This window comes from Amia ocellicauda, chromosome 7 (genome assembly GCF_036373705.1).
Source record: "Amia ocellicauda isolate fAmiCal2 chromosome 7, fAmiCal2.hap1, whole genome shotgun sequence".
NCBI lineage: Eukaryota > Metazoa > Chordata > Actinopteri > Amiiformes > Amiidae > Amia > Amia ocellicauda.
The window spans coordinates 45,245,417-45,272,123 of record NC_089856.1 but is presented as its reverse complement, the minus strand read 5'-3'; the positions used below and the strand labels follow the sequence as shown (position 1 = coordinate 45,272,123).

The window sequence follows — 26,707 nt, the reverse complement described above, 5'->3', positions numbered from 1 at the left end:
TCATGGAAATTTCATAGTGTTTCGTGGCCTTTTATGCGGTTGAAAAGTGTCCAGTACTCCCATACTTCGTTTACTAAACGGAAGCAGTATGTCACCCGGGTACTTTTCATATACTGCTATATTCTACTACTTGGCGGGACACCGATTAGCAAACCCAGTGCTCTCATTGGACAGTTTTCAGTGTCCGCTATACAAAACCCATAATGTACTGATCAATGTGTATACTGTCACATGACCCAACCCTGAGCCTTCTTGTTTTATTGTTGGGTTTCCCCCCCTGCGACTGGGTTCTACGACCAATCAATAATATGTAGATACTTTAAAAGCGATGAAACTTATTAATGTATTGATATAATCCACAAAATATTACATTTCCAAAGTTATGATTAGTCTTCTATATTTTCTGATGTATCTGTGACTGTGTTGATATAAATATGAACTTCACTTGCATGCAATGATGAGAAGAATACAGCCCTCTGCCGTGTCAGGATTTCTCCTGCCGTGACCCAGATTGGAACCGGGGTTGTTGCGGCCACAACGCAAAGTACTAACCTCTATACGATCACGGCGAGCTACCGAGGTGATATTCAGCTTTTCCTAAGTTCTCAGTGTAACAAGAATATGTAGTATTACTTACTTTATTACTCATTTTATAAGTATACTAGTTAAGGTGTTATTGCTTGGGTGGCGCAGTGTTGTGTGATGTAGGCCTATGTTTTCTAAGACCGACGTGATGCTGAAAACAGCTCCCGACACTGTTTGAGTGTTGTCAAGAACCCATATGGTCTAGCGTTTAGGATTCCTGGTTTTCACCCAGGTGGCCTGGGTTCGACTCCCGGTATGGGAAAGCACTGTCTTTAAGTGTAACACACGTTCATTCTCATGGACGATTTCGTTTGAATCAGTGAATCATGACTTGTACTCTATATTCCAATTCACGTGGATTGTCTTACTGGACAATCAAAGGACACAATTTCATCACAGATTCCACAAAATAACCTTTGAAATGTTATTATTAGTATTATTCCCTTCCAACAACGTGAATGCCAGACAGAGACTTAGTGTCATTAGCAAACCTATGTAAAACTCACCTGCAGTCCCTGTCTTTGCTTGCGATGCTGTGATCTTTGCTTTCGCCGCCAGTTTCTTTGCTTTCGATTGATTTATTCTCATTACGAGTTTTGTCTGTTTTGTCGTGTGGGCGGAATTTACAGGGAGGCGTGGATCCTGGGTCTCCATTGGTCCAGCAGGTTTGAGTGACGGTTCATCCTGACCCAATCAGGAAGAATAACCCAACTGTTTTCATGAAAAAGTCTTGCTCTCGATTTTTTTTGCTTTCGATACATTTTTTTTGTTTACAATTCTATACATTTTGAATACGATACTTATGGCGCTAATTTGAGCCCATAGATTTCACGCATTTAATGAAATCCAACTAAATCGAACGCTTTCGAATTACATGCAATCGGATTTCATGGAAATTTCATAGTGTTTCGTGGCCTTTTATGCGGTTGAAAAGTGTCCAGTACTCCCATACTTCGTTTACGAAACGGAAGCAGTATGTCACCCGGGTACTTTTCATATACTGCTATATTCTACTACTTGGCGGGACACCGATTAGCAAACCCAGTGCTCTCATTGGACAGTTTTCAGTGTCCGCTATACAAAACCCATAATGTACTGATCAATGTGTATACTGTCACATGACCCAACCCTGAGCCTTCTTGTTTTATTGTTGGGTTTCCCCCCCTGCGACTGGGTTCTACGACCAATCAATAATATGTAGATACTTTAAAAGCGATGAAACTTATTAATGTATTGATATAATCCACAAAATATTACATTTCCAAAGTTATGATTAGTCTTCTATATTTTCTGATGTATCTGTGACTGTGTTGATATAAATATGAACTTGACTTGCATGCAATGATGAGAAGAATACAGCCCTCTGCCGTGTCAGGATTTCTCCTGCCGTGACCCGGATTCGAACCGGGATTGTTGCGGCCACAACGCAAAGTACTAACCACTATACGATCACGGCGAGCTACCGAGGTGATATTCAGCTTTTCCTAAGTTGTCAGTGTAACAAGAATATGTAGTATTACTTACTTTATTACTCATTTTATAAGTATACTAGTTAAGGTGTTATTGCTTGGGTGGCGCAGTGTTGTGTGATGTAGGCCTATGTTTTCTAAGACCGACGTGATGCTGAAAACAGCTCCCGACACTGTTTGAGTGTTGTCAAGATCCCATATGGTCTAGCGGTTAGGATTCCTGGTTTTCACCCAGGTGGCCCGGGTTCGACTCCCGGTATGGGAAAGCACAGTCTTTAAGTGTAACACACGTTGATTCTCTTGGATGATTTTGACTGAATCAGTCACCCACTATGACTTGTACTCTATATTCCAAATCACGTGGATTGTCTTACTGGACAATCAAAGGACACAATTTCATCACAGATTCCACAAAATAACCTTTGAAATGTTATTATTAGTATTATTCCCTTCCAACAACGTGAATGCCAGACAGAGACTTAGTGTCATTAGCAAACCTATGTAAAACTCACCTGCAGTCCCTGTCTTTGCTTGCGATGCTGTGATCTTTGCTTTCGCCGCCAGTTTCTTTGCTTTCGATTGATTTATTCTCATTACGAGTTTTGTCTGTTTTGTCGTGTGGGCGGAATTTACAGGGAGGCGTGGATCCTGGGTCTCCATTGGTCCAGCAGGTTTGAGTGACGGTTCATCCTGACCCAATCAGGAAGAATAACCCAACTGTTTTCATGAAAAAGTTTTGCTCTCGATTTTTTTTGCTTTCGATACATTTTTTTTGTTTACAATTCTATACATTTTGAATACGATACTTATGGCGCTAATTTGAGCCCATAGATTTCACGCATTTCATGAAATCCAACTAAATCGAACGCTTTCGAATTACATGCAATCGGATTTCATGGAAATTTCATAGTGTTTCGTGGCCTTTTATGCGGTTGAAAAGTGTCCAGTACTCCCATACTTCGTTTACGAAACGGAAGCAGTATGTCACCCGGGTACTTTTCATATACTGCTATATTCTACTACTTGGCGGGACACCGATTAGCAAACCCAGTGCTCTCATTGGACAGTTTTCAGTGTCCGCTATACAAAACCCATAATGTACTGATCAATGTGTATACTGTCACATGACCCAACCCTGAGCCTTCTTGTTTTATTGTTGGGTTTCCCCCCCTGCGACTGGGTTCTACGACCAATCAATAATATGTAGATACTTTAAAAGCGATGAAACTTATTAATGTATTGATATAATCCACAAAATATTACATTTCCAAAGTTATGATTAGTCTTCTATATTTTCTGATGTATATGTGACTGTGTTGATATAAATATGAACTTCACTTGCATGCAATGATGAGAAGAATACAGCCCTCTGCCGTGTCAGGATTTCTCCTGCCGTGACCCGGATTCGAACTGGGGTTGTTGCGGCCACAACGCAAAGTACTAACCACTATACGATCACGTCGAGCTACCGAGGTGATATTCAGCTTTTCCTAAGTTGTCAGTGTAACAAGAATATGTAGTATTACTTACTTTATTACTCATTTTATAAGTATACTAGTTAAGGTGTTATTGCTTGGGTGGCGCAGTGTTGTGTGATGTAGGCCTATGTTTTCTAAGACCGACGTGATGCTTAAAACAGCTCCCGACACTGTTTGAGTGTTGTCAAGATAGCATATGGTCTAGCGGTTAGGATTCCTGGTTTTCACCCAGGTGGCCCGGGTTCGATTCCCGGTATGGGAAAGCACAGTCTTTAAGTGTAACACACGTTGATTCTCTTGGATGATTTTGACTGAATCAGTCACCCACTATGACTTGTACTCTATATTCCAATTCACGTGGATTGTCTTACTGGACAATCAAAGGACACAATTTCATCACAGATTCCACAAAATAACCTTTGAAATGTTATTATTAGTATTATTCCCTTCCAACAACGTGAATGCCAGACAGAGACTTAGTGTCATTAGCAAACCTATGTAAAACTCACCTGCAGTCCCTGTCTTTGCTTGCGATGCTGTGATCTTTGCTTTCGCCGCCAGTTTCTTTGCTTTCGATTGATTTATTCTCATTACGAGTTTTGTCTGTTTTGTCGTGTGGGCGGAATTTACAGGGAGGCGTGGATCCTGGGTCTCCATTGGTCCAGCAGGTTTGAGTGACGGTTCATCCTGACCCAATCAGGAAGAATAACCCAACTGTTTTCATGAAAAAGTTTTGCTCTCGATTTTTTTTGCTTTCGATACATTTTTTTTGTTTACAATTCTATACATTTTGAATACGATACTTATGGCGCTAATTTGAGCCCATAGATTTCACGCATTTCATGAAATCCAACTAAATCGAACGCTTTCGAATTACATGCAATCGGATTTCATGGAAATTTCATAGTGTTTCGTGGCCTTTTATGCGGTTGAAAAGTGTCCAGTACTCCCATACTTCGTTTACGAAACGGAAGCTGTTTGTCACCCGGGTACTTTTCATATACTGCTATATTCTACTACTTGGCGGGACACCGATTAGCAAACCCAGTGCTCTCAATGGACAGTTTTCAGTGTCCGCTATACAAAACCCATAATGTACTGATCAATGTGTATACTGTCACATGACCCAACCCTGAGCCTTCTTGTTTTATTGTTGGGTTTCCCCCCCTGCGACTGGGTTCTACGACCAATCAATAATATGTAGATACTTTAAAAGCGATGAAACTTATTAATGTATTGATATAATCCACAAAATATTACATTTCCAAAGTTATGATTAGTCTTCTATATTTTCTGATGTATCTGTGACTGTGTTGATATAAATATGAACTTCACTTGCATGCAATGATGAGAAGAATACAGCCCTCTGCCGTGTCAGGATTTCTCCTGCCGTGACCCGGATTCGAACCGGGGTTGTTGCGGCCACAACGCAAAGTACTAACCACTATACGATCACGGCGAGCTACCGAGGTGATATTCAGCTTTTCCTAAGTTGTCAGTGTAACAAGAATATGTAGTATTACTTACTTTATTACTCATTTTATAAGTATACTAGTTAAGGTGTTATTGCTTGGGTGGCGCAGTGTTGTGTGATGTAGGCCTATGTTTTCTAAGACCGACGTGATGCTGAAAACAGCTCCCGACACTGTTTGAGTGTTGTCAAGATCCCATATGGTCTAGCGGTTAGGATTCCTGGTTTTCACCCAGGTGCCCCGGGTTCGACTCCTGGTATGGGAAAGCACAGTCTTTAAGTGTAACACGCGTTGATTCTCTTGGATGATTTTGACTGAATCAGTCACCCACTATGACTTGTACTCTATATTCCAATTCACGTGGATTGTCTTACTGGACAATCAAAGGACACAATTTCATCACAGATTCCACAAAATAACCTTTGAAATGTTATTATTAGTATTATTCCCTTCCAACAACGTGAATGCCAGACAGAGACTTAGTGTCATTAGCAAACCTATGTAAAACTCACCTGCAGTCCCTGTCTTTGCTGGCGATGCTGTGATCTTTGCTTTCGCCGCCAGTTTCTTTGCTTTCGATTGATTTATTCTCATTACGAGTTTTGTCTGTTTTGTCGTGTGGGCGGAATTTACAGGGAGGCGTGGATCCTGGGTCTCCATTGGTCCAGCAGGTTTGAGTGACGGTTCATCCTGACCCAATCAGGAAGAATAACCCAACTGTTTTCATGAAAAAGTTTTGCTCTCGATTTTTTTTGCTTTCGATACATTTTTTTTGTTTACAATTCTATACATTTTGAATACGATACTTATGGCGCTAATTTGAGCCCATAGATTTCACGCATTTCATGAAATCCAACTAAATCGAACGCTTTCGAATTACATGCAATCGGATTTCATGGAAATTTCATAGTGTTTCGTGGCCTTTTATGCGGTTGAAAAGTGTCCAGTACTCCCATACTTCGTTTACGAAACGGAAGCAGTATGTCACCCGGGTACTTTTCATATACTGCTATATTCTACTACTTGGCGGGACACCGATTAGCAAACCCAGTGCTCTCATTGGACAGTTTTCAGTGTCCGCTATACAAAACCCATAATGTACTGATCAATGTGTATACTGTCACATGACCCAACCCTGAGCCTTCTTGTTTTATTGTTGGGTTTCCCCCCCTGCGACTGGGTTCTACGACCAATCAATAATATGTAGATACTTTAAAAGCGATGAAACTTATTAATGTATTGATATAATCCACAAAATATTACATTTCCAAAGTTATGATTAGTCTTCTATATTTTCTGATGTATCTGTGACTGTGTTGATATAAATATGAACTTCACTTGCATGCAATGATGAGAAGAATACAGCCCTCTGCCGTGTCAGGATTTCTCCTGCCGTGACCCGGATTCGAACCGGGGTTGTTGCGGCCACAACGCAAAATACTAACCACTATACGATCACGGCGAGCTACCGAGGTGATATTGAGCTTTTCCTAAGTTGTCAGTGTAACAAGAATATGTAGTATTACTTACTTTATTACTCATTTTATAAGTATACTAGTTAAGGTGTTATTGCTTGGGTGGCGCAGTGTTGTGTGATGTAGGCCTATGTTTTCTAAGACCGACGTGATGCTGAAAACAGCTCCCGACACTGTTTGAGTGTTGTCAAGATCCCATATGGTCTAGCGGTTAGGATTCCTGGTTTTCACCCAGGTGCCCCGGGTTCGACTCCTGGTATGGGAAAGCACAGTCTTTAAGTGTAACACGCGTTGATTCTCTTGGATGATTTTGACTGAATCAGTCACCCACTATGACTTGTACTCTATATTCCAATTCACGTGGATTGTCTTACTGGACAATCAAAGGACACAATTTCATCACAGATTCCACAAAATAACCTTTGAAATGTTATTATTAGTATTATTCCCTTCCAACAACGTGAATGCCAGACAGAGACTTAGTGTCATTAGCAAACCTATGTAAAACTCACCTGCAGTCCCTGTCTTTGCTGGCGATGCTGTGATCTTTGCTTTCGCCGCCAGTTTCTTTGCTTTCGATTGATTTATTCTCATTACGAGTTTTGTCTGTTTTGTCGTGTGGGCGGAATTTACAGGGAGGCGTGGATCCTGGGTCTCCATTGGTCCAGCAGGTTTGAGTGACGGTTCATCCTGACCCAATCAGGAAGAATAACCCAACTGTTTTCATGAAAAAGTTTTGCTCTCAATTTTTTTTGCTTTCGATACATTTTTTTTGTTTACAATTCTATGCATTTTGAATACGATACTTATGGCGCTAATTTGAGCCCATAGATTTCACGCATTTCATGAAATCCAACTAAATCAAACGCTTTCAAATTACATGCAATCGGATTTCATGGAAATTTCATAGTGTTTCGTGGCCTTTTATGCGGTTGAAAAGTGTCCAGTACTGCCATACTTCGTTTACGAAACGGAAGCAGTATGTCACCCGGGTACTTTTCATATACTGCTATATTCTACTACTTGGCGGGACACCAATTAGCAAACCCAGTGCTCTCATTGGACAGTTTTCAGTGTCCGCTATACAAGACCCATAATGTACTGATCAATGTGTATACTGTCACATGACCCAACCCTGAGCCTTCTTGTTTTATTGTTGGGTTTCCCCCCTGCGACTGGGTTCTACGACCAATCAATAATATGTAGATACTTTAAAAGCGATGAAACTTATTAATGTATTGATATAATCCACAAAGTATTACATTTGCAAAGTTATGATTAGTCTTCTATATTTTCTGATGTATCTGTGACTGTGTTGATATAAATATGAACTTCACTTGCATGCAATGATGAGAAGAATACAGCCCTCTGCCGTGTCAGGATTTCTCCTGCCGTGACCCGGATTCGAACCAGGGTTGTTGCGGCCACAACGCAAAGTACTAACCACTATAAGATCACGGCAAGCTACCGAGGTTATATTCAGCTTTTCCTAAGTTGTCAGTGTAACAAGAATATGTAGTATTACTTACTTTATTATTCATTTTATAAGTATACTAGTTAAGGTGTTATTGCTTGGGTGGCGCAGTGTTGTGTGATGTAGGCCTATGTTTTCTAAGACCAACGTGATGCTGAAAACAGCTCCCGACACTGTTTGAGTGTTGTCAAGATCACATATGGTCTAGCGGTTGGGTTTCCTTGTTTTCACCCAGGTGGCCTGAGTTCAACTCCTGGTACGGGAAAGCACTGTCTTTAAGTGTAACACACGTTGATTTTCTTGGATGATTTTGTTTGAATCAGTCACCCACTATGACTTGTACTCTATATTCCAATTCACGTGGATTGTCTTACTGGACAATCAAAGGACACAATTTCATCACAGATTCCACAAAATAACCTTTGAAATGTTATTATTAGTATTATTCCCTTCCAACAACGTGAATGCCAGACAGAGACTTAGTGTCATTAGCATACCTATGCAAAACTCACCTGCAGTCCCTTTCTTTGCATTCGATGCTGTGATCTTTGCTTTCGCCGCCAGTTTCTTTGTTTTCGATTGATTTATTCTCATTACGAGTTTTGTCTGTTTTGTCGTGAGGGCGGAATTTACAGGGAGGCGTGGATCCTGGGTCTCCATTGGTCCAGCAGGTTTGAGTGTCGGTTCATCCTGACCCAATCAGGAAGAATAACCCAACTGTTTTCATGAAAAAGTTTTGCTCTCGATTTTTTTTGCTTTCGATACATTTTTTTTGTTTACAATTCTATACATTTTGAATACGATACTTATGGCGCTAATTTGAGCCCATAGATTTCACGCATTTCATGAAATCCAACTAAATCGAACGCTTTCGAATTGCATGCAATCGGATTTCATGGAAATTTCAAAGTGTTTCGTGGCCTTTTATGCGGTTGAAAAGTGTCCAGTACTCACATACTTCGTTACGAAACGGAAGCTGTATGTCACCCTGGTACTTTTCATTTACTGCTATATTCTACTACTTGGATGGACACCGATTAGCAAACCCAGTGCTCTCAATGGACAGTTTTCAGTGTCCGCTATACAATACCCATAATGTACTGATCAATGTGTATACTGTCACATAACCCAACCCTGAGCCTTCTTGTTTTATTGTTGGGTTTCCCCCCCTGCGACTGGGTTCTACGACCAATCAATAATATGTAGATACTTTAAAAGCGATGAAACTTATTAATGTATTGATATAATCCACAAAATAAAACATTTGCAAAGTTATGATTAGTCTTCTATATTTTCTGATGTATCTGTGACCGTGTTGATATAAATATGAACTTCACTTGCATGCAATGATGAGAAGAATACAGCCCTCTGCCCTGTCAGGAATTCTCCTGCCGTGACTCGGATTCGAACCGGGGTTGTTGCAGCCACAACGCAAAGTACTAACCACTATACGATCACGGCAAGCTACCGAGGTGATATTGAACTTTTACTAAGTTATCAGTGTAACAAGAATATGTAGTATTACTTACTTTATTATTCATTTTATAAGTATACTAGTTAAGGTGTTATTGCTTGGGTGGCGCAGTGTTGTGTGATGTAGGCATATGTTTTCTAAGACCAACGTGATGCTGAAAACAGCTCCCGACACTGTTTAAGTGTTGTCAAGATCCCATATGGTCTAGCGGTTAGGTTTCCTTGTTTTCACCCAGGTGGCCCAAGTTCAACTCCCGGTACGGGAAAGCACTGTCTTTAAGTGTAACACACGTTGATTTTCTTGGATGATTTTGTTTGAATCAGTCACCCACTATGACTTGTACTCTATATTCCAATTCACGTGGATTGTCTTACTGGACAATCAAAGGACACAATTTCATCTCAGATTCCACAAAATAACCTTTGAAATGTTATTATTAGTATTATTCCCTTCCAACAACGTGAATGCCAGACAGAGACTTAGTGTCATTAGCAAACCTATGTAAAATTCACCTGCAGTCCCTGTCTTTGCTTGCGATGGTGTGATATTTGCTATCGCCGCCAGTTTCTTTGCTTTCGATTGATTTATTCTCATTACGAGTTTTGTCTGTTTTGTCGTGAGGGCAGAATTTACAGGGAGGCGTGGATCCTGGGTCTCCATTGGTCCAGCAGGTTTGAGTGACGGTTCATCCTGACCCAATCAGGAAGAATAACCCAACTGTTTTCATGAAAAAGTTTTGCTCTCGATTTTTTTTGCTTTCGATACATTTTTTTTGTTTACAATTCTATACATTTTGAATACGATACTTATGGCGCTAATTTGAGCCCATAGATTTCACGCATTTCATGAAATCCAACTAAATCGAACGCTTTCGAATTACATGCAATCGGATTTCATGGAAATTTCATAGTGTTTCGTTGCATTTTATGCGGTTGAAAAGTGTCCAGTACTCCCATACTTCGTTTACGAAACGGAAGCTGTATGTCACCCGGGTACTTTTCATATACTGCTATATTCTACTACTTGGCGGGACACCGATTAGCAAACCCAGTGCTCTCATTGGACAGTTTTCAGTGTCCGCTATACAAAACCCATAATGTACTGATCAATGTGTATACTGTCTCATGACCCAACCCTGAGCCTTCTTGTTTTATTGTTGGGTTTCCCCCCCTGCGACTGGGTTCTACGACCAATCAATAATATGTAGATACTTTAAAAGCGATGAAACTTATTAATGTATTGATATAATCCACAAAATATTACATTTGCAAAGTTATGATTAGTCTTCCATATTTTCTGATGTATCTGTGACTGTGTTGATATAAACATGAACTTCACTTGCATGCAATGATGAGAAGAATACAGCCCTCTGCCGTGTCAGGATTTCTTCTGCCATGACCCGGATTCGAACCGGGGTTGTTGCGGCCACAACGCAAAGTACTAACCACTATACGATCACGGTGAGCTACCGAGGAGATATTCAGCTTTTCCTAAGTAGTCAGTGTAACAAGAATATGTAGTATTACTTACTTTATTACTCATTTTATAAGTATACTAGTTAAGGTGTTATTGCTTGGGTGGCGCAGTGTTGTGTGATGTAGGCCTATGTTTTCTAAGACCGACGTGATGCTGAAATCAGCTCCCGACACTGTTTGAGTGTTGTCAAGATCCCATATGGTCTAGCGGTTAGGATTCCTGGTTTTCACCCAGGTGGCCCGGGTTCGACTCCCGGTATGGGAAAGCACTGTCTTTAAGTGTAACACGCGTTGACTCTCTTGGATGATTTTGATTGAATCAGTCACCCACTATGACTTGTACTCTATATTCCAATTCACGTGGATTGTCTTACTGGACAATCAAAGGACACAATTTAATCACAGATTCCACAAAATAACCTTTGAAATGTTATTATTAGTATTATTCCCTTCCAACAACGTGAATGCCAGACTGAGACTTAGTGTCATTAGCAAACCTATGCAAAACTCACCTGCAGTCCCTGTCTTTGCTTGCGATGCTGTGATCTTTGCTTTCGCCGCCAGTTTCTTTGCTTTCGATTGATTTATTCTCATTACGAGTTTTGTGTGTTTTGTCGTGAGGGCGGAATTTACAGGGAGGTGTGGATCCTGGGTCTCCATTGGTCCAGCAGGTTTGAGTGACGGTTCATCCTGACCCAATCAGGAAGAATAACCCAACTGTTTTCATGAAAAAGTTTTGCTCTCGATTTTTTTTGCTTTCGATACATTTTTTTTTGTTTACAATTCTATACATTTTGAATACGATACTTATGGCGCTAATTTGAGCCCATAGATTTCACACATTTCATGAAATCCAACTAAATCGAACGCTTTCGAATTGCATGCAATCGGATTTCATGGAAATTTCATAGTGTTTCGTGGCCTTTTATGCGGTTGAAAAGTGTTCAGTACTCCCATACTTCATTTACGAAACGGAAGCTGTATGTCACCCGGGTACTTTTCATATACTGCTATATTCTACTACTTGGCGGGACACCGATTAGCAAACCCAGTGCTCTCATTGGACAGTTTTCAGTGTCCGCTATACAAAACCCATAATGTACTGATCAATGTGTATACTGTCACATGACCCAACCCTGAGCCTTCTTGTTTTATTGTTGGGTTTCCCCCCCTGCGACTGGGTTCTACGACCAATCAATAATATGTAGATACTTTAAAAGCGATGAAACTTATTAATGTATTGATATAATCCACAAAATACTACATTTGCAAAGTTATGATTAGTCTTCCATATTTTCTGATGTATCTGTGACTGTGTTGATATAAACATGAACTTCACTTGCATGCAATGATGAGAAGAATACAGCCCTCTGCCGTGTCAGGATTTCTTCTGCCATGACCCGGATTCGAACCGGGGTTGTTGCGGCCACAACGCAAAGTACTAACCACTATACGATCATGGCAAGCTACCGAGGTGATATTCAGCTTTTCCTAAGTTATCAGTATAACAAGAATATGTAGTATTACTTACTTTATTACTCATTTTATAAGTATAATACTTAAGGTGTTATTGCTTGGGTGGCGCAGTGTTGTGTGATGTAGGCCTATGTTTTCTAAGACCGACGTGATGCTGAAAACAGCTCCCGACACTGTTTGATTGTTGTCAAGATCCCATATGGTCTAGCGGTTAGGATTCCTGGTTTTCACCCAGGTGGCCTGGGTTCGACTCCCGGTATGGGAAAGCACTGTCTTTAAGTGTAACACACGTTCATTCTCATGGATGATTTCGTTTGAATCAGTCACCCACTATGACTTGTACTCTATATTCCAATTCACGTGGATTGTCTTACTGGACAATCAAAGGACACAATTTCATCACAGATTCCACAAAATAACCTTTGAAATGTTATTATTAGTATTATTCCCTTCCAACAACGATAATGCCAGACAGAGACTTAGTGTCATTAGCAAACCTATGCAAAACTCACCTGCAGTCCCTGTCTTTGCTTGCCATGCTGTGATCATTGCTTTCGCCGCCAGTTTCTTTGCTTTCGATTGATTTATTCTCATTACGAGTTTTGTCTGTTTTGTCGTGAGGGCGGAATTTACAGGGAGGCGTGGATCCTGGGTCTCCATTGGTCCAGCAGGTTTGAGTGACGGTTCACCCTGACCCAATCAGGAAGAAAAACCCTACTGTTTTCATGAAAAAGTTTTGCTCTCGTTTTGTTTTGCTTTTGATACATTTTTTTTGTTTACAATTCTATACATTTTGAATACGATACTTATGGCGCTAATTTAAGCCCATAGATTTCACGCATTTCATGAAATCCAACTAAATCGAACGCTTTCGAATTGCATGCAATCGGATTTCATGGAAATTTCAAAGTGTTTCGTGGCCTTTTATGCGGTTGAAAAGTGTCCAGTACTCACATACTTCGTTACGAAACGGAAGCTGTATGTCACCCTGGTACTTTTCATTTACTGCTATATTCTACTACTTGGCGGGACACCGATTAGCAAACCCAGTGCTCTCATTGGACAGTTTTCAGTGTCCGCTATACAAAACCCATAATGTACTGATCAATGTGTATACTGTCACATGACCCAACCCTGAGCCTTCTTGTTTTATTGTTGGGTTTCCCCCCCTGCGACTGGGTTCTACGACCAATCAATAATATGTAGATACTTTAAAAGCGATGAAACTTATTAATGTATTGATATAATCCACAAAATATTACATTTCCAAAGTTATGATTAGTCTTCTATATTTTCTGATGTATCTGTGACTGTGTTGATATAAATATGAACTTCACTTGCATGCAATGATGAGAAGAATACAGCCCTCTGCCGTGTCAGGATTTCTCTTGCCGTGACCCGGATTGGAACCAGGGTTGTTGCGGCCACAACGCAAAGTACTAACCACTATACGATCACGGCGAGCTACCGAGGTGATATTCAGCTTTTCCTAAGTTGTCAGTGTAACAAGAATATGTAGTATTACTTACTTTATTACTCATTTTATAAGTATACTAGTTAAGGTGTTATTGCTTGGGTGGCGCAGTGTTGTGTGATGTAGGCCTATGTTTTCTAAGACCGACGTGATGCTGAAAACAGCTCCCGACACTGTTTGAGTGTTGTCAAGATCCCATATGGTCTAGCGGTTAGGATTCCTGGTTTTCACCCAGGTGGACCGGGTTCAACTCCTGGTATGGGAAAGCACAGTCTTCAAGTGTAACACACGTTGATTCTCTTGGATGATTTTGATTGAATCAGTCACCCACTATGACTTGTACTCTATATTCCAATTCACGTGGATTTTCTTACTGGACAATCAAAGGACACAATTTCATCACAGATTCCACAAAATAACCTTTGAAATGTTATTATTAGTATTATTCCCTTCCAACAACGTTAATGCCAGACAGAGACTTAGTGTCATTAGCAAACCTAAGCAAAACTCACCTGCAGTCCCTGTCTTTGCTTGCCATGCTGTGATCATTGCTTTCGCCGCCAGTTTCTTTGCTTTCGATTGATTTATTCTCATTACGAGTTTTGTCTGTTTTGTCGTGAGGGCGGAATTTACAGGGAGGCGTGGATCCTGGGTCTCCATTGGTCCAGCAGGTTTGAGTGACGGTTCACCCTGACCCAATCAGGAAGAAAAACCCTACTGTTTTCATGAAAAAGTTTTGCTCTCGTTTTGTTTTGCTTTTGATACATTTTTTTTGTTTACAATTCTATACATTTTGAATACGATACTTATGGCGCTAATTTAAGCCCATAGATTTCACGCATTTCATGAAATCCAACTAAATCGAACGCTTTCGAATTGCATGCAATCGGATTTCATGGAAATTTCAAAGTGTTTCGTGGCCTTTTATGCGGTTGAAAAGTGTCCAGTACTCACATACTTCGTTACGAAACGGAAGCTGTATGTCACCCTGGTACTTTTCATTTACTGCTATATTCTACTACTTGGCGGGACACCGATTAGCAAACCCAGTGCTCTCATTGGACAGTTTTCAGTGTCCGCTATACAAAACCCATAATGTACTGATCAATGTGTATACTGTCACATGACCCAACCCTGAGCCTTCTTGTTTTATTGTTGGGTTTCCCCCCCTGCGACTGGGTTCTACGACCAATCAATAATATGTAGATACTTTAAAAGCGATGAAACTTATTAATGTATTGATATAATCCACAAAATATTACATTTCCAAAGTTATGATTAGTCTTCTATATTTTCTGATGTATCTGTGACTGTGTTGATATAAATATGAACTTCACTTTAATGCAATGATGAGAACAATACAGCCCTCTGCCCTGTCAGGAATTCTCCTGCCGTGACCCGGATTCGAACCGGGGTTGTTGCGGCCACAACGCAAAGTACTAACCACTATACGATCACGGCAAGCTACTGAGGTGATATTCAACTTTTCCTAAGTTATCAGTGTAACAAGAATATGTAGTATTACTTACTTTATTATTCATTTTATAAGTATACTAGTTAAGGTGTTATTGCTTGGGTGGCGCAGTGTTGTGTGATGTAGGCCTATGTTTTCTAAGACCAACGTGATGCTGAAAACAGCTCCCGACACTGTTTGAGTGTTGTTAAGATCCCATATGGTCTAGCGGTTAGGTTTCCTTGTTTTCACCCAGGTGGCCCGAGTTCAACTCCCGGTACGGGAAAGCACTGTCTTTAAGTGTAACACACGTTGATTTTCTTGGATGATTTTGTTTGAATCAGTCACCCACTATGACTTGTACTCTATATTCCAATTCAAGTGGATTGTCTTACTGGACAATCAAAAGACACAATTTCATCACAGATTCCACAAAATAACCTTTGAAATGTTATTATTAGTATTATTCCCTCCCAACAACGTTAATGCCAGACAGAGACTTAGTGTCATTAGCAAACCTATGCAAAACTCACCTGCAGTCCCTGTCTTTGCTTGCGATGCTGTGATCTTTGCTTTCGCCGCCAGTTTCTTTGCTTTCGATTGATTTATTCTCATTACGAGTTTTGTCTGTTTTGTCGTGAGGGCGGAATTTACAGGAAGGCGTGGATCCTGGGTCTCCATTGGTCCAGCAGGTTTGAGTGACGGTTCATCCTGACCCAATCAGGAAGAATAACCCAACTGTTTTCATGAAAAAGTTTTGTTCTCGATTTTGTTTGCTTTCGATACATTTTTTTTGTTTACAATTCTATACATTTTGAATACGATACTTATGGCGCTAATTTGAGCCCATAGATTTCACGCATTTCATGAAATCCAACTAAATCGAACGCTTTCGAATTACATGCAATCGGATTTCATGGAAATTTCATAGTGTTTCGTGGCCTTTTATGCGGTTGAAAAGTGTCCAGTACTCCCATACTTCGTTTACGAAACGGAAGCTGTATGTCACCCGGGTACTTTTCATATTCTGCTATTTTCTACTACTTGGCGGGACACCGATTAGCAAACCCAGTGCTCTCATTGGACAGTTTTCAGTGTCCGCTATACAAAACCCATAATGTACTGATCAATGTGTATACTGTCACATGACCCAACCCTGAGCCTTCTTGTTTTATTGTTGGGTTTCCCCCCTTGCGACTGGGTTCTACGACCAATCAATAATATGTAGATACTTTAAAAGCGATGAAACTTATTAATGTATTGATATAATCCACAAAGTATTACATTTCCAAAGTTATGATTAGTCTTCTATATTTTCTGATGTATCTGTGACTGTGTTGATATAAATATGAACTTCACTTGCATGCAATGATGAGAAGAATACAGCCCTCTGCCGTGTCAGGAATTCTCCTGCCGTGACCCGGATTGGAACCGGGGTTGTTGCGGCCACAACGCAAAGTACTAACCACTATACGATCACGGCAAGCTACCGAGGTGATATTCAACTTTTCCTAAGTTATCAGTGTAACAAGAATATGTAGTATTACTTACTTTATTATTCATTTTATAAGTATACTAGTTAAGGTGTTATTGCTTGGGTGGCGCAGTGTTGTGTGATGTAGGCCTATGTTTTCTAAGACCAACGTGATGCTGAAAACAGCTCCCGACACTGTTTGAGTGTTGTTAAGATCCCATATGGTCTAGCGGTTAGGTTTCCTTGTTTTCACCCAGGTGGCCCGAGTTCAACTCCCGGTACGGGAAAGCACTGTCTTTAAGTGTAACACACGTTGATTTTCTTGGATGATTTTGTTTGAATCAGTCACCCACTATGACTTGTACTCTATATTCCAATTCAAGTGGATTGTCTTACTGGACAATCAAAAGACACAATTTCATCACAGATTCCACAAAATAACCTTTGAAATGTTATTATTAGTATTATTCCCTCCCAACAACGTTAATGCCAGACAGAGACTTAGTGTCATTAGCAAACCTATGCAAAACTCACCTGCAGTCCCTGTCTTTGCTTGCGATGCTGTGATCTTTGCTTTCGCCGCCAGTTTCTTTGCTTTCGATTGATTTATTCTCATTACGAGTTTTGTCTGTTTTGTCGTGAGGGCGGAATTTACAGGAAGGCGTGGATCCTGGGTCTCCATTGGTCCAGCAGGTTTGAGTGACGGTTCATCCTGACCCAATCAAGAAGAATAACCCAACTGTTTTCATGAAAAAGTTTTGTTCTCGATTTTGTTTGCTTTCGATACATTTTTTTTGTTTACAATTCTATACATTTTGAATACGATACTTATGGCGCTAATTTGAGCCCATAGATTTCACGCATTTCATGAAATCCAACTAAATCGAACGCTTTCGAATTACATGCAATCGGATTTCATGGAAATTTCATAGTGTTTCGTGGCCTTTTATGCGGTTGAAAAGTGTCCAGTACTCCCATACTTCGTTTACGAAACGGAAGCTGTATGTCACCCGGGTACTTTTCATATTCTGCTATTTTCTACTACTTGGCGGGACACCGATTAGCAAACCCAGTGCTCTCATTGGACAGTTTTCAGTGTCCGCTATACAAAACCCATAATGTACTGATCAATGTGTATACTGTCACATGACCCAACCCTGAGCCTTCTTGTTTTATTGTTGGGTTTCCCCCCTTGCGACTGGGTTCTACGACCAATCAATAATATGTAGATACTTTAAAAGCGATGAAACTTATTAATGTATTGATATAATCCACAAAGTATTACATTTCCAAAGTTATGATTAGTCTTCTATATTTTCTGATGTATCTGTGACTGTGTTGATATAAATATGAACTTCACTTGCATGCAATGATGAGAAGAATACAGCCCTCTGCCGTGTCAGGATTTCTCCTGTCGTGACGCGGATTCGAACTGGGGTTGTTGCGGCCACAACGCAAAGTACTAACCACTATACGATCACGGCGAGCTACCGAGGTGATATTCAGCTTTTTATAAGTTGTCAGTGTAACAAGAATAAGTAGTATTACTTACTTTATTACTCATTTTATAAGTATACTAGTTAAGGTGTTATTGCTTGGGTGGCGCAGTGTTGTGTGATGTAGGCCTATGTTTTCTAAGACCGACGTGATGCTGAAAATAGCTCCCGACACTGTTTGAGTGTTGTCAAGATCCCATATGGTCTAGCGGTTAGGATTCATGGTTTTCACCCAGGTGGCCCGGGTTCGACTCCCGGTATGGGAAAGCACTGTCTTTAAGTGTAACACACGTTGATTATCTTGGATGATTTTGAATGAATCAGTCACCCACTATGACTTGTGCTCTATATTCCAATTCACGTGGATTGTCTTACTGGACAATCAAAGGACACAATTTCATCACAGATTCCACAAAATAACCTTTGAAATGTTATTATTAGTATTATTCCCTTCCAACAACGTGAATGCCAGACAGAGACTTAGTGTCATTAGCAAACCTATGTAAAACTCACCTGCAGTCCCTGTCTTTGCTTGCGATGCTGTGATCTTTGCTTTCGCCGCCAGTTTCTTTGCTTTCGATTGATTTATTCTCATTACGAGTTTTGTCTGTTTTGTCGTGTGGGCGGAATTTACAGGGAGGCGTGGATCCTGGGTCTCCATTGGTCCAGCAGGTTTGAGTGACGGTTCATCCTGACCCAATCAGGAAGAATAACCCAACTGTTTTCATGAAAAAGTTTTGCTCTCGATTTTTTTTGCTTTCGATACATTTTTTTTGTTTACAATTCTATACACTTTGAATACGATACTTATGGCGCTAATTTGAGCCCATAGATTTCACGCATTTCATGAAATCCAACTAAATCGAACGCTTTCGAATTACATGCAATCGGATTTCATGGAAATTTCATAGTGTTTCGTGGCCTTTTATGCGGTTGAAAAGTGTCCAGTACTCCCATACTTCGTTTACGAAACGGAAGCAGTATGTCACCCGGGTACTTTTCATATACTGCTATATTCTACTACTTGGCGGGACACCGATTCGCAAACCCAGTGCTCTCATTGGACAGTTTTCAGTGTCCGCTATACAAAACCCATAATGTACTGATCAATGTGTATACTGTCACATGACCCAACCCTGAGCCTTCTTGTTTTATTGTTGGGTTTCCCCCCCTGCGACTGGGTTCTACGACCAATCAATAATATGTAGATACTTTAAAAGCGATGAAACTTATTAATGTATTGATATAATCCACAAAATATTACATTTCCAAAGTTATGATTAGTCTTCTATATTTTCTGATGTATCTGTGACTGTGTTGATATAAATATGAACTTCACTTGCATGCAATGATGAGAAGAATACAGCCCTCTGCCGTGTCAGGATTTCTCCTGCCGTGACCCGGATTGGAACCGGGGTTGTTGCGGCCACAACGCAAAGTACTAACCACTATACGATCACGGCGAGCTACCGAGGTGATATTCAGCTTTTCCTAAGTTGTCAGTGTAACAAGAATATGTAGTATTACTTACTTTATTACTCATTTTATAAGTATACTAGTTAAGGTGTTATTGCTTGGGTGGCGCAGTGTTGTGTGATGTAGGCCTATGTTTTCTAAGACCGACGTGATGCTGAAAACAGCTCCCGACACTGTTTGAGTGTTGTCAAGATCCCATATGGTCTAGCGGTTAGGATTCCTGGTTTTCACCCAGGTGGACCGGGTTCGACTCCTGGTATGGGAAAGCACAGTCTTTAAGTGTAACACACGTTGATTCTCTTGGATGATTTTGACTGAATCAGTCACCCACTATGACTTGTACTCTATATTCCAATTCACGTGGATTGTCTTACTGGACAATCAAAGGACACAATTTCATCACAGATTCCACAAAATAACCTTTGAAATGTTATTATTAGTATTATTCCCTTCCAACAACGTGAATGCCAGACAGAGACTTAGTGTCATTAGCAAACCTATGTAAAACTCACCTGCAGTCCCTGTCTTTGCTTGCGATGCTGTGATCTTTGCTTTCGCCGCCAGTTTCTTTGCTTTCGATTGATTTATTCTCATTACGAGTTTTGTCTGTTTTGTCGTGTGGGCGGAATTTACAGGGAGGCGTGGATCCTGGGTCTCCATTGGTCCAGCAGGTTTGAGTGACGGTTCATCCTGACCCAATCAGGAAGAATAACCCAACTGTTTTCATGAAAAAGTTTTGCTCTCGATTTTTTTTGCTTTCGATACATTTTTTTTGTTTACAATTCTATACACTTTGAATACGATACTTATGGCGCTAATTTGAGCCCATAGATTTCACGCATTTCATGAAATCCAACTAAATCGAACGCTTTCGAATTACATGCAATCGGATTTCATGGAAATTTCATAGTGCTTCGTGGCCTTTTATGCGGTTGAAAAGTGTCCAGTACTCCCATACTTCGTTTACGAAACGGAAGCTGTATGTCACCCGGGTACTTTTCATATACTGCTATATTCTACTACTTGGCGGGACACCGATTAGCAAACCCAGTGCTCTCATTGGACAGTTTTCAGTGTCCGCTATAGAAAACCCATAATGTACTGATCAATTTGTATACTGTCACATGACCCAACCCTGAGCCTTCTTGTTTTATTGTTGGGTTTCCCCCCCCTGCGACTGGGTTCTACGACCAATCAATAATATGTAGATACTTTAAAAGCGATGAAACTTATTAATGTATTGATATAATCCACAAAATATTACATTTCCAAAGTTATGATTAGTCTTCTATATTTTCTGATGTATCTGTGACTGTGTTGATATAAATATGAACTTCACTTGCATGCAATGATGAGAAGAATACAGCCCTCTGCCGTGTCAGAATTTCTCCTGCCGTGACCCGGATTCGAACCGGGGTTGTTGCGGCCACAACGCAAAGTACTAACCACTATACGATCACGGCGAGCTACCGAGGTGATATTCAGCTTTCCCTAAGTTGTCAGTGTAACAAGAATATGTAGTATTACTTACTTTATTACTCATTTTATAAGTATACTAGTTAAGGTGTTATTGCTTGGGTGGCGCAGTGTTGTGTGATGTAGGCCTATGTTTTCTAAGACCGACGTGATGCTGAAAACAGCTCCCGACACTGTTTGAGTGTTGTCAAGATTGCATATGGTCTAGCGGTTAGGATTCCTGATTTTCACCCAGGTGGCCCGGGTTCTACTACCGGTATGGGAAAGCACTGTCTTTAAGTGTAACACACGTTCATTCTCATGGACGATTTCGTTTGAATCAGTCACCCACTATGACTTGTACTCTATATTCCAATTCACGTGGATTGTCTTACTGGACAATCAAAGGACACAATTTCATCACAGATTCCACAAAATAACCTTTGAAATGTTATTATTAGTATTATTCCCTTCCAACAACGTGAATGCCAGACAGAGACTTAGTGTCATTAGCATACCTATGCAAAACTCACCTGCAGTCCCTTTCTTTGCATTCGATGCTGTGATCTTTGCTTTCGCCGCCAGTTTCTTTGTTTTCGATTGATTTATTCTCATTACGAGTTTTGTCTGTTTTGTCGTGAGGGCGGAATTTACAGGGAGGCGTGGATCCTGGGTCTCCATTGGTCCAGCAGGTTTGAGTGACGGTTCATCCTGACCCAATCAGGAAGAATAACCCAACTGTTTACATGAAAAAGTTTTGCTCTCGATTTTTTTTGCTTTCGATACATTTTTTTTGTTTACAATTCTATACATTTTGAATACGATACTTATGGCGCTAATTTGAGCCCATAGATTTCACGCATTTCATGAAATCCAACTAAATCGAACGCTTTCGAATTGCATGCAATCGGATTTCATGGAAATTTCAAAGTGTTTCGTGGCCTTTTATGCGGTTGAAAAGTGTCTAGTACTCACATACTTCGTTACGAAACGGAAGCTGTATGTCACCCTGGTACTTTTCATTTACTGCTATATTCTACTACTTGGCGGGACACCGATTAGCAAACCCAGTGCTCTCATTGGACAGTTTTCAGTGTCCGCTATACAATACCCATAATGTACTGATCAATGTGTATACTGTCACATAACCCAACCCTGAGCCTTCTTGTTTTATTGTTGGGTTTCCCCCCCTGCGAATGGGTTCTACGACCAATCAATAATATGTAGATACTTTAAGAGCGATGAAACTTATTAATATATTGATATAATCCACAAAATATTACATTTGCAAAGTTATGATTAGTATTCTATATTTTCTGATCTATCTGTGACCGTGTTGATATAAATATGAGCTTCACTTGCATGCAATGATGAGAAGAATACAGCCCTCTGCCGTGTCAGGATTTCTCCTGCCGTGACCCGGATTCGAATCGGGGTTGTTGCGGCCACAACACAAAGTACTAACCACTATACGATCACAGCGAGCTACCAAGGTGATATTCAGCTTTTTCTAAGTTGTCAGTGTAACAAGAATAAGTAGTATTACTTACTTTATTACTCATTTTATAAGTATACTAGTTAAGGTGTTATTGCTTGGGTGGCACAGTGTTGTGTGATGTAGGCCTATGTTTTCTAAGACTGACGTGATGCTGAAAACAGCTCCCGACACTCTTTGAGTGTTGTCAAGATCCCATATGGTCTAGCGGTTAGGATTTCTGGTTTTCGCCCAGGTGGCCCGGCATCGACTCCCGGTATGGGAAAGCACTGTCTTTAAGTGTGACACACGTTCATTCTCATGGACGATTTTGTTTGAATCAGTCACCCACTATGACTTGTACTCTATATTCCAATTCACGTGGATTTTCTTACTGGACAATCAAAGGACACAATTTCATCACAGATTCCACAAAATAACCTTTGAAATGTTATTATTAGTATTATTCCCTTCCAACAACGTGAATGCCAGACATAGACTTAGTGTCATTAGCAAACCTATGCAAAACTCACCTGCAGTCCCTGTCTTTGCTTGCGATGCTGTATTCTTTGCTTTCGCCGCCAGTTTCTTTGCTTTCGATTGATTTATTCTCATTACGAGTTTTTTCTGTTTTGTCGTGAGGGCGGAATTTACAGGGAGGCGTGGATCCTGGGTCTCCATTGGTCCAGCAGGTTTGAGTGACGGTTCACCCTGACCCAATCAGGAAGAAAAACCCAACTGTTTTCATGAAAAAGTTTTGCTCTCGATTTTTTTTGCTTTCGATACATTTTTTTTGTTTACAATTCTATACATTTTGAATACGATACTTATGGCGCTAATTTGAGCCCATAGATTTCACGCATTTCATGAAATCCAACTAAATCGAACGCTTTCGAATTACATGCAATCGGATTTCATGGAAATTTCATAGTGTTTCGTGGCCTTTTATGCGGTTGAAAAGTGTCCAGTACTCCCATACTTCGTTTACGAAACGGAAGCAGTATGTCACCCGGGTACTTTTCATATACTGCTATATTCTACTACTTGGCGGGACACCGATTAGCAAACCCAGTGCTCTCATTGGACAGTTTTCAGTGTCCGCTATAGAAAACCCATAATGTACTGATCAATGTGTATACTGTCACATGACCCAACCCTGAGCCTTCTTGTTTTATTGTTGGGTTTCCCCCCCCTGCGACTGGGTTCTACGACCAATCAATAATATGTAGATACTTTAAAAGCGATGAAACTTATTAATGTATTGATATAATCCACAAAATATTACATTTCCAAAGTTATGATTAGTCTTCTATATTTTCTGATGTATCTGTGACTGTGTTGATATAAATATGAACTTCACTTGCATACAATGATGAGAAGAATACAGCCCTCTGCCGTGTCAGAATTTCTCCTGCCGTGACCCGGATTCGAACCGGGGTTGTTGCGGCCACAACGCAAAGTACTAACCACTATACGATCACGGCGAGCTACCGAGGTGATATTCAGCTTTCCCTAAGTTGTCAGTGTAACAAGAATATGTAGTATTACTTACTTTATTACTCATTTTATAAGTATACTAGTTAAGGTGTTATTGCTTGGGTGGCGCAGTGTTGTGTGATGTAGGCCTATGTTTTCTAAGACCGACGTGATGCTGAAAACAGCTCCCGACTCTGTTTGAGTGTTGTCAAGATTGCATATGGTCTAGCGGTTAGGATTCCTGATTTTCACCCAGGTGACCCGGGTTCTACTACCGGTATGGGAAAGCACTGTCTTTAAGTGTAACACACGTTCATTCTCATGGACGATTTCGTTTGAATCAGTCACCCACTATGACTTGTACTCTATATTCCAATTCACGTGGATTGTCTTACTGGACAATCAAAGGACACAATTTCATCACAGATTCCACAAAATAACCTTTGAAATGTTATTATTAGTATTATTCCCTTCCAACAACGTGAATGCCAGACAGAGACTTAGTGTCATTAGCATACCTATGCAAAACTCACCTGCAGTCCCTTTCTTTGCATTCGATGCTGTGATCTTTGCTTTCGCCGCCAGTTTCTTTGCTTTCGATTGATTTATTCTCATTACGAGTTTTGTCTGTTTTGTCGTGTGGGCGGAATTTACAGGGAGGCGTGGATCCTGGGTCTCCATTGGTCCAGCAGGTTTGAGTGACGGTTCATCCTGACCCAATCAGGAAGAATAACCCAACTGTTTTCATGAAAAAGTTTTGCTCTCGATTTTTTTTGCTTTCGATACATTTTTTTTGTTTACAATTCTATACATTTTGAATACGATACTTATGGCGCTAATTTGAGCCCATAGATTTCACGCATTTCATGAAATCCAACTAAATCGAACGCTTTCGAATTACATGCAATCGGATTTCATGGAAATTTCATAGTGTTTCGTGGCCTTTTATGCGTTTGAAAAGTGTCCAGTACTCCCATACTTCGTTTACGAAACGGAAGCAGTATGTCACCCGGGTACTTTTCATATACTGCTATATTCTACTACTTGGCGGGACACCGATTAGCAAACCCAGTGCTCTCATTGGACAGTTTTCAGTGTCCGCTATACAAAACCCATAATGTACTGATCAATGTGTATACTGTCACATAACCCAACCCTGAGCCTTCTTGTTTTATTGTTGGGTTTCCCCCCCTGCGACTGGGTTCTACGACCAATCAATAATATGTAGATACTTTAAAAGCGATGAAACTTATTAATGTATTGATATAATCCACAAAATATTACATTTCCAAAGTTATGATTAGTCTTCTATATTTTCTGATGTATCTGTGACTGTGTTGATATAAATATGAACTTCACTTGCATGCAATGATGAGAAGAATACAGCCCTCTGCCGTGTCAGGATTTCTCCTGCCGTGAGTCGGATTCGAACCAGGGTTGTTGCGGCCACAACGCAAAGTACTAACCACTATACGATCACGGCGAGCTACCGAGGTGATATTCAGCTTTTCCTAAGTTGTCAGTGTAACAAGAATATGTAGTATTACTTACTTTATTACTCATTTTATAAGTATACTAGTTAAGGTGTTATTGCTTGGGTGGCGCAGTGTTGTGTGATGTAGGCCTATGTTTTCTAAGACCGACGTGATGCTGAAAACAGCTCCCGACACTCTTTGAGTGTTGTCAAGATCCCATATGGTCTAGCGGTTAGGATTTCTGGTTTTCACCCAGGTGGCCCGGCATCGACTCCCGGTATGGGAAAGCACTGTCTTTAAGTGTGACACACGTTCATTCTCATGGACGATTTTGTTTGAATCAGTCACCCACTATGACTTGTACTCTATATTCCAATTCACGTGGATTTTCTTACTGGACAATCAAAGGACACAATTTCATCACAGATTCCACAAAATAACCTTTGAAATGTTATTATTAGTATTATTCCCTTCCAACAACGTGAATGCCAGACATAGACTTAGTGTCATTAGCAAACCTATGCAAAACTCACCTGCAGTCCCTGTCTTTGCTTGCGATGCAGTATTCTTTGCTTTCGCCGCCAGTTTCTTTGCTTTCGATTGATTTATTCTCATTACGAGTTTTTTCTGTTTTGTCGTGAGGGCGGAATTTACAGGGAGGCGTGGATCCTGGGTCTCCATTGGTCCAGCAGGTTTGAGTGACGGTTCACCCTGACCCAATCAGGAAGAAAAACCCAACTGTTTTCATGAAAAAGTTTTGCTCTCGATTTTTTTTGCTTTCGATACATTTTTTTTGTTTACAATTCTATACATTTTGAATACGATACTTATGGCGCTAATTTGAGCCCATAGATTTCACGCATTTCATGAAATCCAACTAAATCGAACGCTTTCGAATTACATGCAATCGGATTTCATGGAAATTTCATAGTGTTTCGTGGCCTTTTATGCGGTTGAAAAGTGTCCAGTACTCCCATACTTCGTTTACGAAACGGAAGCAGTATGTCACCCGGGTACTTTTCATATACTGCTATATTCTACTACTTGGCGGGACACCGATTAGCAAACCCAGTGCT

At 40.4% G+C, this 26,707-nt stretch overlaps 17 non-coding genes across 17 annotated transcripts; 10 read left to right on the top strand and 7 right to left on the bottom strand.

The window, feature by feature from the left end:
• Positions 1-1,969: 1,969 nt before the first annotated feature.
• trnah-gug (transfer RNA histidin (anticodon GUG)) lies at positions 1,970-2,041 on the bottom strand. Its single transcript has one exon. It is a non-coding gene; the product is annotated as a tRNA-His (tRNA).
• Positions 2,042-2,247: 206 nt separating this feature from the next.
• trnae-uuc (transfer RNA glutamic acid (anticodon UUC)) lies at positions 2,248-2,319 on the top strand. Its single transcript has one exon. It is a non-coding gene; the product is annotated as a tRNA-Glu (tRNA).
• A 1,403-nt stretch (positions 2,320-3,722) lies between these two features.
• Positions 3,723-3,794, top strand: trnae-uuc (transfer RNA glutamic acid (anticodon UUC)). The gene has a single exon. It is a non-coding gene; the product is annotated as a tRNA-Glu (tRNA).
• A 1,125-nt stretch (positions 3,795-4,919) lies between these two features.
• On the bottom strand, positions 4,920-4,991 carry trnah-gug (transfer RNA histidin (anticodon GUG)). Its single transcript has one exon. It is a non-coding gene; the product is annotated as a tRNA-His (tRNA).
• Positions 4,992-5,197: 206 nt separating this feature from the next.
• Positions 5,198-5,269, top strand: trnae-uuc (transfer RNA glutamic acid (anticodon UUC)). Its single transcript has one exon. It is a non-coding gene; the product is annotated as a tRNA-Glu (tRNA).
• A 1,125-nt stretch (positions 5,270-6,394) lies between these two features.
• Positions 6,395-6,466, bottom strand: trnah-gug (transfer RNA histidin (anticodon GUG)). Its single transcript has one exon. It is a non-coding gene; the product is annotated as a tRNA-His (tRNA).
• A 206-nt stretch (positions 6,467-6,672) lies between these two features.
• Positions 6,673-6,744, top strand: trnae-uuc (transfer RNA glutamic acid (anticodon UUC)). Its single transcript has one exon. It is a non-coding gene; the product is annotated as a tRNA-Glu (tRNA).
• A 4,351-nt stretch (positions 6,745-11,095) lies between these two features.
• Positions 11,096-11,167, top strand: trnae-uuc (transfer RNA glutamic acid (anticodon UUC)). Its single transcript has one exon. It is a non-coding gene; the product is annotated as a tRNA-Glu (tRNA).
• Positions 11,168-12,293: 1,126 nt separating this feature from the next.
• Positions 12,294-12,365, bottom strand: trnah-gug (transfer RNA histidin (anticodon GUG)). Its single transcript has one exon. It is a non-coding gene; the product is annotated as a tRNA-His (tRNA).
• Positions 12,366-12,571: 206 nt separating this feature from the next.
• Positions 12,572-12,643, top strand: trnae-uuc (transfer RNA glutamic acid (anticodon UUC)). Its single transcript has one exon. It is a non-coding gene; the product is annotated as a tRNA-Glu (tRNA).
• Positions 12,644-14,045: 1,402 nt separating this feature from the next.
• On the top strand, positions 14,046-14,117 carry trnae-uuc (transfer RNA glutamic acid (anticodon UUC)). The gene has a single exon. It is a non-coding gene; the product is annotated as a tRNA-Glu (tRNA).
• Positions 14,118-15,241: 1,124 nt separating this feature from the next.
• Positions 15,242-15,313, bottom strand: trnah-gug (transfer RNA histidin (anticodon GUG)). The gene has a single exon. It is a non-coding gene; the product is annotated as a tRNA-His (tRNA).
• Positions 15,314-18,469: 3,156 nt separating this feature from the next.
• Positions 18,470-18,541, top strand: trnae-uuc (transfer RNA glutamic acid (anticodon UUC)). The gene has a single exon. It is a non-coding gene; the product is annotated as a tRNA-Glu (tRNA).
• A 1,403-nt stretch (positions 18,542-19,944) lies between these two features.
• Positions 19,945-20,016, top strand: trnae-uuc (transfer RNA glutamic acid (anticodon UUC)). Its single transcript has one exon. It is a non-coding gene; the product is annotated as a tRNA-Glu (tRNA).
• A 1,126-nt stretch (positions 20,017-21,142) lies between these two features.
• On the bottom strand, positions 21,143-21,214 carry trnah-gug (transfer RNA histidin (anticodon GUG)). The gene has a single exon. It is a non-coding gene; the product is annotated as a tRNA-His (tRNA).
• Positions 21,215-24,092: 2,878 nt separating this feature from the next.
• On the bottom strand, positions 24,093-24,164 carry trnah-gug (transfer RNA histidin (anticodon GUG)). The gene has a single exon. It is a non-coding gene; the product is annotated as a tRNA-His (tRNA).
• Positions 24,165-25,845: 1,681 nt separating this feature from the next.
• trnae-uuc (transfer RNA glutamic acid (anticodon UUC)) lies at positions 25,846-25,917 on the top strand. Its single transcript has one exon. It is a non-coding gene; the product is annotated as a tRNA-Glu (tRNA).
• The last annotated feature ends 790 nt before the right edge of the window (positions 25,918-26,707 follow it).